At 42.4% G+C, this 12,330-nt stretch overlaps 1 protein-coding gene and 1 long non-coding RNA gene across 3 annotated transcripts in view; both read right to left on the minus strand.

Moving 5' to 3' along the window:
- Positions 1 to 12,330, minus strand: part of ASB5 (ankyrin repeat and SOCS box containing 5) — an 89,617-nt gene that overhangs the window by 55,267 nt on the left and 22,020 nt on the right. The window lies entirely within an intron of this gene.
- Positions 11,776 to 12,330, minus strand: part of LOC109300914 — a 6,035-nt gene continuing 5,480 nt past the window's right edge. Inside the window, exon 2 of the long non-coding RNA XR_002098368.1 lies at positions 11,776 to 12,166. This is a non-coding gene — a long non-coding RNA (uncharacterized LOC109300914). The remainder of the gene's footprint in view (positions 12,167 to 12,330) is intronic.

Below are 12,330 nucleotides of genomic sequence, written 5' to 3' on the forward strand. Positions count from 1 at the left end.
ATGCCTAAAGACATCTGAGCATTTTAATTTACACCTTGAGATACAGGAGATTCAGGGGCAGCAAATTCAGTTGCACCGCTCTTTGATTCCTGCTCCATCCAAACTTTAAAACCAACTGCCTGGGAGGGGTGGAAGCATTTCTATTCAGGCAGCAGTGAGGGAGTCTATTGACTTCATGATTTATAATCTACCTGATTCCTGCTACTATCTTAATTTCATAGGTGTTAATGATCCTTTTTTTTTATAATGGCCTTCATATTCCACTACTCAAGTTATCCTTTCTTCTGTAGTTCTTCTGGTTGTTAGCCATTCCTGGTAATGTCTCTCTTCCATTTCAGAGCTCCGCAGACTGTTTTTATCCCCAGCTAAAAACCTTAACTCAGTGTGGTAATGTTAACTCAAGTGTGGAAATGATTGACACTGAAGTTCAGACAGTCCTCGACTTACAATGTTTCACACTTACAACATTTATAAATTGATACCCTGTTTCAACTTTCTGACATCAGTTTTGACTTTTTAATGCTTGATTTGATGCCACACCACACCAGCAAGCAAGTTTGCTGCATCTCCCATCTCCCTGGAGAACATATGCCCAAATTTCCTTGGACACTTTCTTTAAGAAAGGAGACAAGACTGCAGAAAAACCTACAACCAAGACTCCTGAGAAGACTCCAGCCAAGAACCCTTCAAAAAGTCCAGTAAAGTCAACTCAAAGAAGTCCTTCTAAATCAGTATGATTGCTATTTACAATATGAATACATTAACGTAGCTATATTACTTATGTATAATTGATTGAGTACAAAATTCTGGGTTATTTTTGGTGAAAATAGGGTATCAGGCCTTGGTTCAGGAACCAATCCCCCATTTATAATATTGTTTCCTATGGGAAAATCAGTTCCGAGTTACAATGTTCAATTTAAGACATGGTTTTCAGGAACCAATTATGTCGTAAGTCTGAGGACTGCCTGTATACACTGTCAACACAGTCGGAAAGAATAGATTTTGTTTTATGAAACTGAACAAGAGACATACACATAACTATAATGGTCACATGACTAATGAAACAATATCTTTTGATTATTTTTTGCCTAGTTTGCATTTTTTAAATTTAATATGTAATCTTAGCAAATTAGTGCAAATTCCAAATAAAGTTACATTTGGTTTAGCTTTAATCTTAAAGTGAATAATGTAACACTGGACTCCTAATATATTAGTAAAGCTTCTAGTTTCTCTTTAACTGAAAATAAGTGTGTTGTGCTAATTTTAACCACTGATGTTCCACACCATCTGCATCCTGCTTTTCAAAATCCCAGATCTACCTCTGCAGAGACTATACATCTTTTAAAGCTAAACCTTGATTTTTTTTCTGGTGTTGAGCAGTTTGGATATACAAACTAAACTCCAAAAGGGAAACTAAGGGCCCATAGGAAAAAGTACAGACCTTCTCTAAGGAAAAAGCTCTGTACTATTACCTGTATTTACAGGTAAATCTCCTGCTATCACCCACATTTGCAGCTGCAGCTCTGATATTTCTCTCGTGTCATGAGACTAGATCCTTCTAGCCCTCACAAGTATATCACACAGCTGAATTCATAGTCACTGAAGACTTTCAAATAATTTATAGTTGCTATTTTAATATTGTTTTGATGGTTCCTGGTTTATCTTATATGTGTTCTGGTTAAATGACATATTCTGTTGTCATCTGAGAAAGCAGTTAAAAAAATCCTGCAGCATCTCCCTTCAGCAGTGAGCTATACTTCCAAGCACAACTACCGTTATTAGGCCTGATCCTTTCATCAAAATTCAAATGAACTACATTCACTCTGTAAGTAATGAATACTGTGACACGAATACTTATATAGTATCTTAAAGATTCATTATTGTATGTAAAACTTAAGTGCTGAATTTGGGAGAGGAGGTGATATATGAGTCATATGTCACAGAACAACTGAATCATGCTTTAAGCACAAACCCAACCCACCTGTGGAGCTCCAAGTCACACCTCTATAATAAGACTTAAAATTGACTCCACCATCTATCAAAGTCTGCATTCAAAGTAGTCTGAGCTGAGGTGCAGCCAGGCAGTTTTGTGCCTAGGGCAGCTCTGCAATGGCCAGGGCACTGCCAGCTGCTGTGGTGCTGATCACAGTGGCATGGTCAGCTGCCACTGTGATCACAACTATTTTTTCCACCTCCTACAAAGGCATCACCCAGGCTGGCTGCCCCAGTCACTTCCCCCACTTTATTTACACAAATGAGTCTGGGGGGACAGAAACAGTGAAAGCATTCCGCCTTCCTTTCCTCTAGCTTATATTTTATGTAAAAAATAATATATCAAGTGCTATGTCTATAAAGAAAACCTTGAAAAAACAAGCTGTGTCCAGCTGCTGCTGAAATATCTGTTTGAGCTTGCAGAATGCTGAAATAATAGATGTGAAAAGTGTGAACTACACTTATCTCAGGATTTGTCATGAGCAGAAAAAAAAACTTGATACTAAATTACAGGTAGCTAAAATATTTTAGCCAACCCTAAAATGGCAGTAAATTTTCCCCTGATATAGGAATAGGTTAACACCTTTTGCCATGATTTACCTGATGCATGTCAACCCGTTGAGTGGGTGCCAGCCCCACAGAAACCAGTAGAACCCATTTTTATATATTTGTGGGCAAAGTCTGGAATGGTTAGCACCACCTAGGCTCGTTCTTCCCCAATTGACCCCTGGCAGCAACCTGTTAATTTCATTGCTGTAAGGTCACTCTGTGCTGCTGTCACAAACTAGAAAAGCCCTGAGACTACTCCATTTTATGCCAAAGCTCCAAGACTGAACTAGAAAAGGGGCCAAATGCCACAATTGGTCCATTCCCCTTGGACTTACAGCAGTGAAAGTAATAAACAATATGATGTCCAAAATAACACTTGTCAGATGTTTTAAGTGTGTTAGTACTTGGCAGATATTTAAAACGCAAACATCTACAAGCCTGTACATTTAAAGTAAAAGTCTAAGGGCTCATCTACATGTGTGCTTTAATGTGCATTAGCTTATTTTAATGTGCATTAAAGCATTAAAAAAATGCTCTTTAGCTAATGTGTATTACAATAGGCTAATGTACCTTTTTCTATTATCTCACAATGGAGGGCGCCTGTACACAAGCGCAGAGGCTACTCCAACACATTGGATTAATTGAATCTGCTGGAGCATGGCAATTGCTATGTTCCAGCAGCCTCCTGTGTCTTGTGTATCAGCATCCCCATGCTTAAAAATGACGGAAGGGGCACTCGAACTAAATCCTGTCAAAGAAGCCACCACTGCCATTTTTAAGCACGGGGATGCTGATACAGGAGACGTGGCAGCACTTTAGAGTGGCTCTTGGAGTCGCTCTAATTAAAGTGTCACCCCCACCCCCAGACCACGTGTAAAAGTGCTCAGAGGTACTAGATTTGATGTGTATTACCTAAAGTACATTAATGAACATGTAGATGTACCCTAAACTCTTAATTTTCCCCCTCATGCCTTTTCCTAGCATTTGTGTATCTTACAGGGCAATTCATATTATTGCGAAGATGTGACAAATATGTTGTATGTTCCAGCTAATGTTTTTGATAGTTGTATTTTTTCACCTCTTCATTCAATATAGAAATGTATCCATTACAATCTGTAGTGAGTAGGAAACTTTTCCAGTAGACTTGCTTGGGAATTTTTCAGCAAAATATTTTAACCAGAAAATGCTTAGTTAAAACTAAATCATTTACTGATAGTATACCCCTTATGATGAAAAAGAGACTGGGTACATGAAGGGGTATGCAGCCCACTAAGAGATCTCCCCAAGCTATTGGCTTGTCTTAACTGGGTGTTTCCTAAAATTGTTCCTGTTGAAAGTGTTTTACATTGTATGAATAATTAACTTTACCTTGGATCTGGATCTCTCATGACCCTCATGAGGGTCCTAAGCCTTCAACTACAGAACCAGTTGATACAGTTAATATTTAATTATTCAACTGAACAGGTCCAAAAGGAGAAACTGAGAGACCTCTACTTCAGAATAGCCAATTGTCTGATGGTCAGAGCACTCCTTTTTGTTCTGGAGTAAGGAGTTCAAGTCTCTGGTCTGAATCAGGCATAACAAGGACTTCAGGCCAGGTCTCCAATATTTCAAGAAAGAGCCTGACCATCAAACTACAAGCAGTGCAGGGGTCTCTGCGTCTCATAGTTTATGAGTATTTTTTAAAGTCTTGTTTCATTCCAATACAGAAAAGGAAAGAATTGACATCTCAGAGTTATAAAGGAAGAAGGAAGCCTTTTCCATACCTCTCTACTTCCTAAGAGAGCTTGGAGATTAATGAAATAAACTTCTGGACCTGTCCCTCAATTTTATGACTGTGCTAGTGACGATTTTAGGAGGGTTAGTGACATGATCACTTGGCATAGGTCCCAAATTTAACTTGAAACAAACATCAATTGCATGTTTTACTTCTCTTCACTTGTCATTTGTCGCTGTATTCTTAGATTATGAGGTCCTCAGGAAAGAATTTGGACAGTGCACAGTGCAATGGAATGGAACGTCAGCAGCTCTTGTACCTTCAGCAAAATCACCAGAAGTCTCCAAAAGTGCAAAGTTGTGACCTTCTGTGGTCAATTTCTGAACAAGACCTTCACATTTTTATTTTTTACTGGAGGCTACCTGGCTAACCAGTACTTGGCAAATTATAGTGTATTTACATACCGCCACAACTTACATTTTTCCTATTTCTATCTTTCATAATGCAACCTGCATTATTGTAATGAAAACCTTATTACTCTCTCTTCTTTTTGATAATTAGCAGGAAGATGGTTCAAGTGTAGTAGTTTTCCAACATTTTTCCAACTAATCCAACTTCTAAGTGGTTGGGGCCCATGTAAACCCTGGGCTGCATCAGCACAGGCTCCATGCTGCACAAGTACAAGCACAAGCCACAAGCCTCCCGTCCCCCCACAGCAGCATGCCGCATGGACATCCCAGCCTCACTTTCAGCTCTCCAGTCACAGGCTCCCCCACTGCACCGTGCGACATCATCTGCGCCATGCTTCACTGCACTGCACTCTGGGGTGGCAGGAAGTGGAGCCAGAGAAGGGAGGGGGGCCCCGGAAATCCCAGCTGCTGCAGGCAGAGCACTGAGATTAAGAGTGATTGGGTAGGAACCTAGGAGCAACAATTTAACCCCTTGGGGGCTATATGCACCCACCAGGCCACTGGTTGGACAGCCCTATTTTATATAATGGATGAGGGACAAAAACATACTATGCTGTTATTGTAATCACAGAAAAAAATATAGAGAAAATTAAAGGATTCATACTGTTAACTAATTTCTAGAATAACAATACTGAAGCAGAAGCATAATGTTATCAAGCTGCCATCAAGTGAGTCTTTGATCAAAGATAATCCTCTGACAATCTAAACCAAAGACAGTCCCTCTCAAGCAGGGCACAAGTGGTACAAGCAGCCTCTGTGTATGGCATGCAGGAGAGCAGGGAGGGGACAGCATTGACAGGGCAGGAAGCAGAAAGCAAAGCAGCAAATCAGGCAGGGAACAGAGGGCCTCCTACCTGGTCTGGTAGATGGTGAATTTGGTCAGAGTGAGGAAGAGGTTGACCAGGAGGTCCTGGGACTCAGTGGGGCCATGAATGGGGAATACATAAAAGAAAATGTGAGGGAAGAAGCAGATCCAAGAAGAGGTTCCTGAGGAGGTAACGGAGGGGCTGCAGCCTGGTGCACTCAAGGCAGATGCGTGCCAGGGTCTCCCTCTATTGAGAGGTTTTGGGGATGTCTGTGAAGTGCACGAGATACACACGCATGGGGATGGCTCCATACAGGAGCTACCAGCCTAAATCTCCAGTGGCTTATAGGATTATGACAGAATACAGGCTGGCCCACCAGGGACCTTCAACCTTGCCAAGGGTGTCCCACTGTTTTATATCCAGGCAGGATGCAATATGACAGGATGTTGAAGCATGTGGAGCATAAGCATGGAGAGCTGGCGGGGTTGGGATGTTTGGAAGCAGACAGGCATGATATCCCCTAGCCAGCTGAGGTGGTGTGATGCAGGGTGCCATGGCACTTGCTGAGGCAGGGGCCCATAACAAGCTCTGCAGGGCTGAATATACTGGTGGGTAGGGACTACCTTTTGCATAGGACCTCTTAAATGCAGATAATGACTATATACTGTAGATACTGGGCTACGTGGACCACTTGTCTTACCCAGTATGGCAGTTCTTATGTCACAGGCCTAGTTAAAACGTGAATGTGCCTCCTTCAGGCTAAATGGAAGGAGCAATTAAACCCTTTATATAAAGAGATACTGGTGAAATTATCTTAGAGTTATCAGGTGCTAATTCTAAGGAATGTTAGTTTGTTCAGATTAACAGGTGCTATGGATCAGTCATATGTTAAGGGTTAATACCCTCTCTAATGTGCACTGCTCAGCTTGGCTAGGGTCTCCAAGTCAGCTCTAAGCCTACCCCACTTGCCAGCTCTCTAGCCACAGTTTAGGCTGGGGAGGATGGGGAAGGATCCCTCTACGCTACTTTGATTGCCTACTTCATCGCCTGGAATCACCCCATCACTCCCAGATTGCCCGTCCACCCCTCTATCAGGCCTGCCACCCCAATCAGCCCAAGAGCAACAGCAGTGGCAAAGGGATTCCCCTTCTCTACCTGCTCCCAGGCTCCCTGCAGCCTGAGGTTTCTACAGACCATGCCTCCTGCGCACCCAGATCCAGCCCCTGCCAGGCCCCACAGCTACCTGGAAGCCCCTTCCCCCTCTCACCCTTGTCCCCACTTCTGTTGCTGGGCTCAGAAGGGGCTGGATCTATGTGTGCATAGGGGCCATAGTCTGCGGAGACCCCAGGAGAAGGTAAGGAAGGGGAACACCCTCATTGCTACCTCTTCTACTCTCTGGCTGATCAGGGCAACAGGGTAGTGATCTGAGGGTGAAGGGGCTGATAGGGCTGCAGGAGGAAATTTGAAGGTGGAAAGGATGATTCATAGTTGTGGGGGTGATTCAGGTGGTAGAGGGGGCAGCAGCCTGGCAGCTCTCTTCTCACCCACTCTCCCCCCCTGCCTCCTCCCTCTTTCCCCTTCCACTCCTGACCTCCATTCTATCTTTCCCATGTCCCCCTTCCCCTGGCTTCCCTACCCCACTTTACTCCTTTTCCTTTCCTCTCCACTCATCTACGGCCCAGCTGTTCCCAGCTGTCAGTCCAGGGCCATAGAGTCCTGAGTGTTAGCTAGTCCACCTGGAAACAGTGCCTCCTAGGATACTGGTAGGAGGACTGCAAAGTGGTGGTTTTATCTCAGGTGAACACCCAAAAGTTAACTTAACTTGAGCTAGACAGAACAGTTAAAAAATAATCCATGCCAGAAGTGGTGTAACGTTAAGGCACCTAGAGGACAGTCAGTACTTGTTAATGAGCCTAAATGTATGATCCTTGAAGTCTGATGTGCTCTTAATATGATCTAACTGTAATGTGTAATCTCACCCTAAAACAGGTAGATTAATAGGTATCCTGTTTAAAGGAGTTAGTAGACTGCTTGGCAAGCTCTGCAATTATTAATGACAAAATAAAACAGGAGGAAAAAAGAGCAAGAGAGCCATCAGACAGGAAGAGATGCAGTTATTTAGTCCTAAAATGAACCAGACAGACAAAGCTCCTTTTGGCATAGAACTGACTGGTCAGGCAGTCTGTGAAACTACAAGCAGGGAACAAGGTTTGCTGCTGTTTGTTTCCACTATGGTCAGGGAAAGAGAACTGCGTGGATGTTCATTGTACAAAACAAATGTATCGATGAATACACCATGCTTGGAGAACCTGTTTTCCTATTAATGAAAATAATCCTGCCATGACCTAAATTCTGTTCAGCTGCATAGGCCAAAGTGACAAAAATATCCAGACATAAGATCATGGGTATGTACATGACTACTTCTTGACAAATCCATGACTTACGATATTTCATTAAAAAAGAATCTTTGCTGTTGTCATTCCAGGATGCCTAATTAAGATAAAACTCTTGGTGAGTATTTTATATTTAAATGTGGCTCCATTTTTAAATTTCTAGAGCCTGGGATTTTAAGATGGAATAAACGTACGTGTGTGTGTGCACGCGTGCATGCACACATGCATTGTGAGTTTTCTTCCTTTTAACTGCAATGAGACTTCTGAACTTTTTCTGCTAACCATTTCAGTACAAGGAAGAAGAAACGTCAAGCACCATAGTGTAATGAAACCTACGTACCTTGCCTTTACAAACCACAAGTTCTTAGCTATGCAATTGTGATTAGCCCTATCAAGTTCAATGGGACAACTATGTGTATAAAGTTAAACATATGAGTAAGTGTTTACAAGATCACTGCCAAAGTTAAAAATAAGTTAGTTAATGGGAACTTTATAATAGAACTGATCCTTCCCTCATTGAAGTCTTTTTTTAAAATGGAATTCTTACCATTGACTTCACCAGGGAAAAGGACTAGGTTTTGTTGATTTATTTTAAGACATTACCTAATGCATTTTAAACAGACTATAGAGGTCTGTTCCGAGTCTAGTACTATGCAACATTTTCATTAACAACTTGGATGATGAAATAGAGACTATACACCAACCAGGGAGGGATTACAAGTGCTTTGAAACATGAGTTTCAAATTTAAGATGATCTTGAAAAAGTACAGAAATGGTACAAATTAAGGTAGATGAAATTCACTAAAGACAAGTGCAAAGAACTATACGAAGGAAGAAAAGATGAGATAGCCATTTATTCACTATTTTGTGTAAGTCAAAGTACTACAGAAGAGGATGTGGTGGCTATAGGATACAATTCAACAAAGGCAAGTGCAAACTACTGCACCCAGGGAGAAGCAATCACCAACACACTTACAGGTTGGAGGAGGACTTTCTCAGCAGCACAGCGACAGAAAGGGATCTCAGAGTCATTGCTGACACCAAGATGAACATGAGTCATCAATGTAACAAAATGATCAGTAAAGCTAACCGGCCTTTTCATGCATTAGCAGGTGAATGACAAACAGATCCAAGAAGGTGATACTTCCCCTCTATGCAGCATTGGTCAGGCCGTACTTGGAGTACTGCATCCAGTTTTGGGCATCGTACTTCAAGAGAGTTGTGGACAACTTCAAGAGGGTTCAGAGGAGGGCCACTGGTATGGTTAGAGGCTTGAAGGCAAAGCCCTATGAGGAGAGATCGAGGCACCTGGATCTCTTCAGCCTCCACAAGAGAGGGCTGAGAAGTGCTCTTGTGGCCGCCGACAAATTTATCAGTGGGGTGGGGAGAGGGGGCAGCAAGGAATAGGAAATGTTCTTTTTACCAGGGCACCCCTTGGAGTAACTAGGAACAAAAGCTACATGAAGCAGATTTAAGTTAGACATCAGCAAAAGCGTATTTACAGTAAGGGTTTCCAGAATCTGGAATGGGCTTCTAAGGGAGATGGTGCTCTCCCCTACCTTGGGGACCTTTAAGAGGAGGCTAGACATGCACCTGGCTGGGGTCATCTGACCCCAGTGCTCTTTCCTGCCCATGGCAGGGGGTCGGACTCGATCTAGCGAGGTCCCTTTGGACCCAAACATCTATGAATCTATAGTGGACTGCAAACTGAATACTAATCAGTAATATGTGGAGCTTTGTTCCTGCTCTTGATTTTACATGGAAGACCAACCTGGTGATAAGTAAAGGTATAAGATGGATAGATTAAGATAAGATAACCACACTTACAATTCTTCAAAATGTAATTACTATTAGTGCAAAGTACCTAATATACTAAACTCTTTAGGAAAGCAGTGTGGCTCAGACCCCTCTCTCATATGTATTATTGAAATGCCATGCAATACTTCAATTTTAGAGGTGACCAGTGTGGAAAAAATGAGGCTGTATTTCATCAAATGTGTGCAAAAAAGGAAATTCCAGTGATAAGGAGTTTCACTATTTTAAAACCAACTAACTCTTTCTGTTAGTAGTAGTAATACTGTACTTTAATAGTTAATTCAAAGTTTTGCATGATAGATTTATGTCTGGAGAGAATTGATATAGCCCAGAAACAGTCCATGAGAATAATAGCATACATAAAACTCTGTATGATGTTCTACTACAGTGGTAAATATATAATATACAGGTAGTAAATATACAAACAAAAACTGTATTCATAGAACATTAGGGTTATAAAGATAGGCACTCAGAAGTCAGGAAATACCACAAATAAGATTGTTTGGGCAAACTTAAATGTATCTATTGTACATATATATTTTGCGAATCTTTAATTAGATGATCACATACTATTTTTTCCACAGGATTCTTCTGCCACTCAGTGCACTATGTGAATGTTTGCTGACTGGGTAGATACATAGTATAATCCTAAGCATTTACCCCAGCCTTGAGAAGACCTGAGGGCTAGTTTCTCCCCTTCTGCTGTAAATGGGGAGATGACAAGGAGTCATCACTCCCTGCCTCTTCCTAAAACCATGCAGTCCCTCATTTTGGTAATAGGCAAGGGGCTTTGCTGATGCCTACTGCCTTCCCCTTGCCATCCCTACCACCTGGCTGAGGCTCAGGGCATCAATGTAAGAGCTGGCAGCCACGAGCAGGCTCTGGAAATGTCTTCCCAACCTGACTCCTGTCTCCCCCTTGCTGTCCCACCATGAAGTTGAGTGCCATAGTAGAGATTTAAAAGCAGGGCTCTCAGCACCAGCTTTTAAATTGCTGCCCCACTGCTCAGCAGGGTGGCAAGGGGAAACTGGGAATCAAGAGCCAAGCTGGGGAAAACCTCTGCATACCCAGTTCCTGACTCCTTCAGCTTTTAACCTGCTGCCCCCACCATTTGACCAGTGGGGCTGGGAGCCAGGCATTCAGCTTTCCCCAGTGCAGCTCCTGGCATAAAGCAGACTGCTGTGCCTAACCACCACAATGAAATCCTCTTCCCCTCCTCCCACATGCTCTGTACTGCTTTGGGTCAGCCTGGAGCTGTGAGGAGCAGGGGAGACTGCCATGCCACTACTGCAGGGCTCCAGGAGCCTTGCTGCAGGTCAACCTGGAAGATGCAAGGAGCAGAGCTATTCTCCTGCAGGAGAAAACAGGGAAGGTTCCCCACCATGGAAGGATGTCTCTGCCAATTAGCTGGTTGGAAGGATGGGGTGGGAGGCATTCTTCTACAGCAGGAACCCTTCCAGGGCTGTGTGGCAGCTGCTGCTTTTCAGCCAGCCCCTTTCCTAGCCAGGGGAGAGGGCAAGCTATCAAGTAATAGGCTCCCCTAACGGCAAGGGTGGCCCAGAGAGTGCCCCCTGGCTGGGCTATTTTTCTACTGGAATAAATTTCCGCTGATAGAAATTAATGTCTGTACACACAGGTACTCCATCTAACTTCTTGCAGAAGAGCCAATTCTTTTCCACAAGAAATCTCTTAAAGAATCCCACTTCTCCCAGCACAATGGATGGTCTGTACATGGTCACGGTTAGTTAAGAAGGGATCATTATCACTCTTCTACAAATTAAGAAGAGAGGACAAAAGGATTAAAATTAAAGATGCCCATGGATTTTGGGTGCCTAATTTGAATGGCCAGCAGTTAGGACAGTATTTACTAGTAAAGTTAGGCACCTGATTTTATCTGATGTATAACAATTCATAGCACTTTATGTTCTGAGCAGATTTTTCACTGACAAGTAAATGGTCTGCAAATCTGGCTCCAAGTACTGTTACTTGGGCACTCAGAAAATAAGAAAACATTGATAATCATCTGTAAAAAATCTGGTTTAAGTGAATTTTAATGCAGCTATTTAATGTACAGTCTCTTTAAAAAAGTATTTTAAAAAGAGTAAACACAACACAAATTCTATCATATGGGACCGCCTTGACCCCACTCACCCCTTACCAGCAGTATTGGTACCCTTAGATCCACACAGACCTCTGCTACTATGGCTGACAGAATTATTATTATTATTAATCAACAGTAACTTCTCCTGTATTTGTGCTATTAGAGTTTTTTTAGACACACATTTTGTGAGTTTCACAGATGTTTGATGACAACAAGGAAATGCTGAGACTCAGAACTCCTGAGTTCAATGCCAGATACCATAGTGATGTGTCTTTTAAAGGCTGAATTCCCCTTCAACCTGTACCCAATCTGACTCCTTTTACCTTTGTTCCCTCTAACCCTGTTCCAATCCTTTTCCCTCACCCAACTCCTGTATTGGTCTTCCCCACAAGCTCCTCTCTAGAACTTGCTAGGAATTTCTGCCAAAAACAGTTTTAATTGGAAATGCTGTTTTGCCACCCAAATCTTACCCAACATGCCGAGTTTT

Source organism: Gavialis gangeticus, unplaced genomic scaffold (assembly GCF_001723915.1).
Source record: "Gavialis gangeticus isolate Ggan-Ray unplaced genomic scaffold, GavGan_comp1, whole genome shotgun sequence".
Classification (NCBI taxonomy): Eukaryota; Metazoa; Chordata; order Crocodylia; family Gavialidae; genus Gavialis; species Gavialis gangeticus.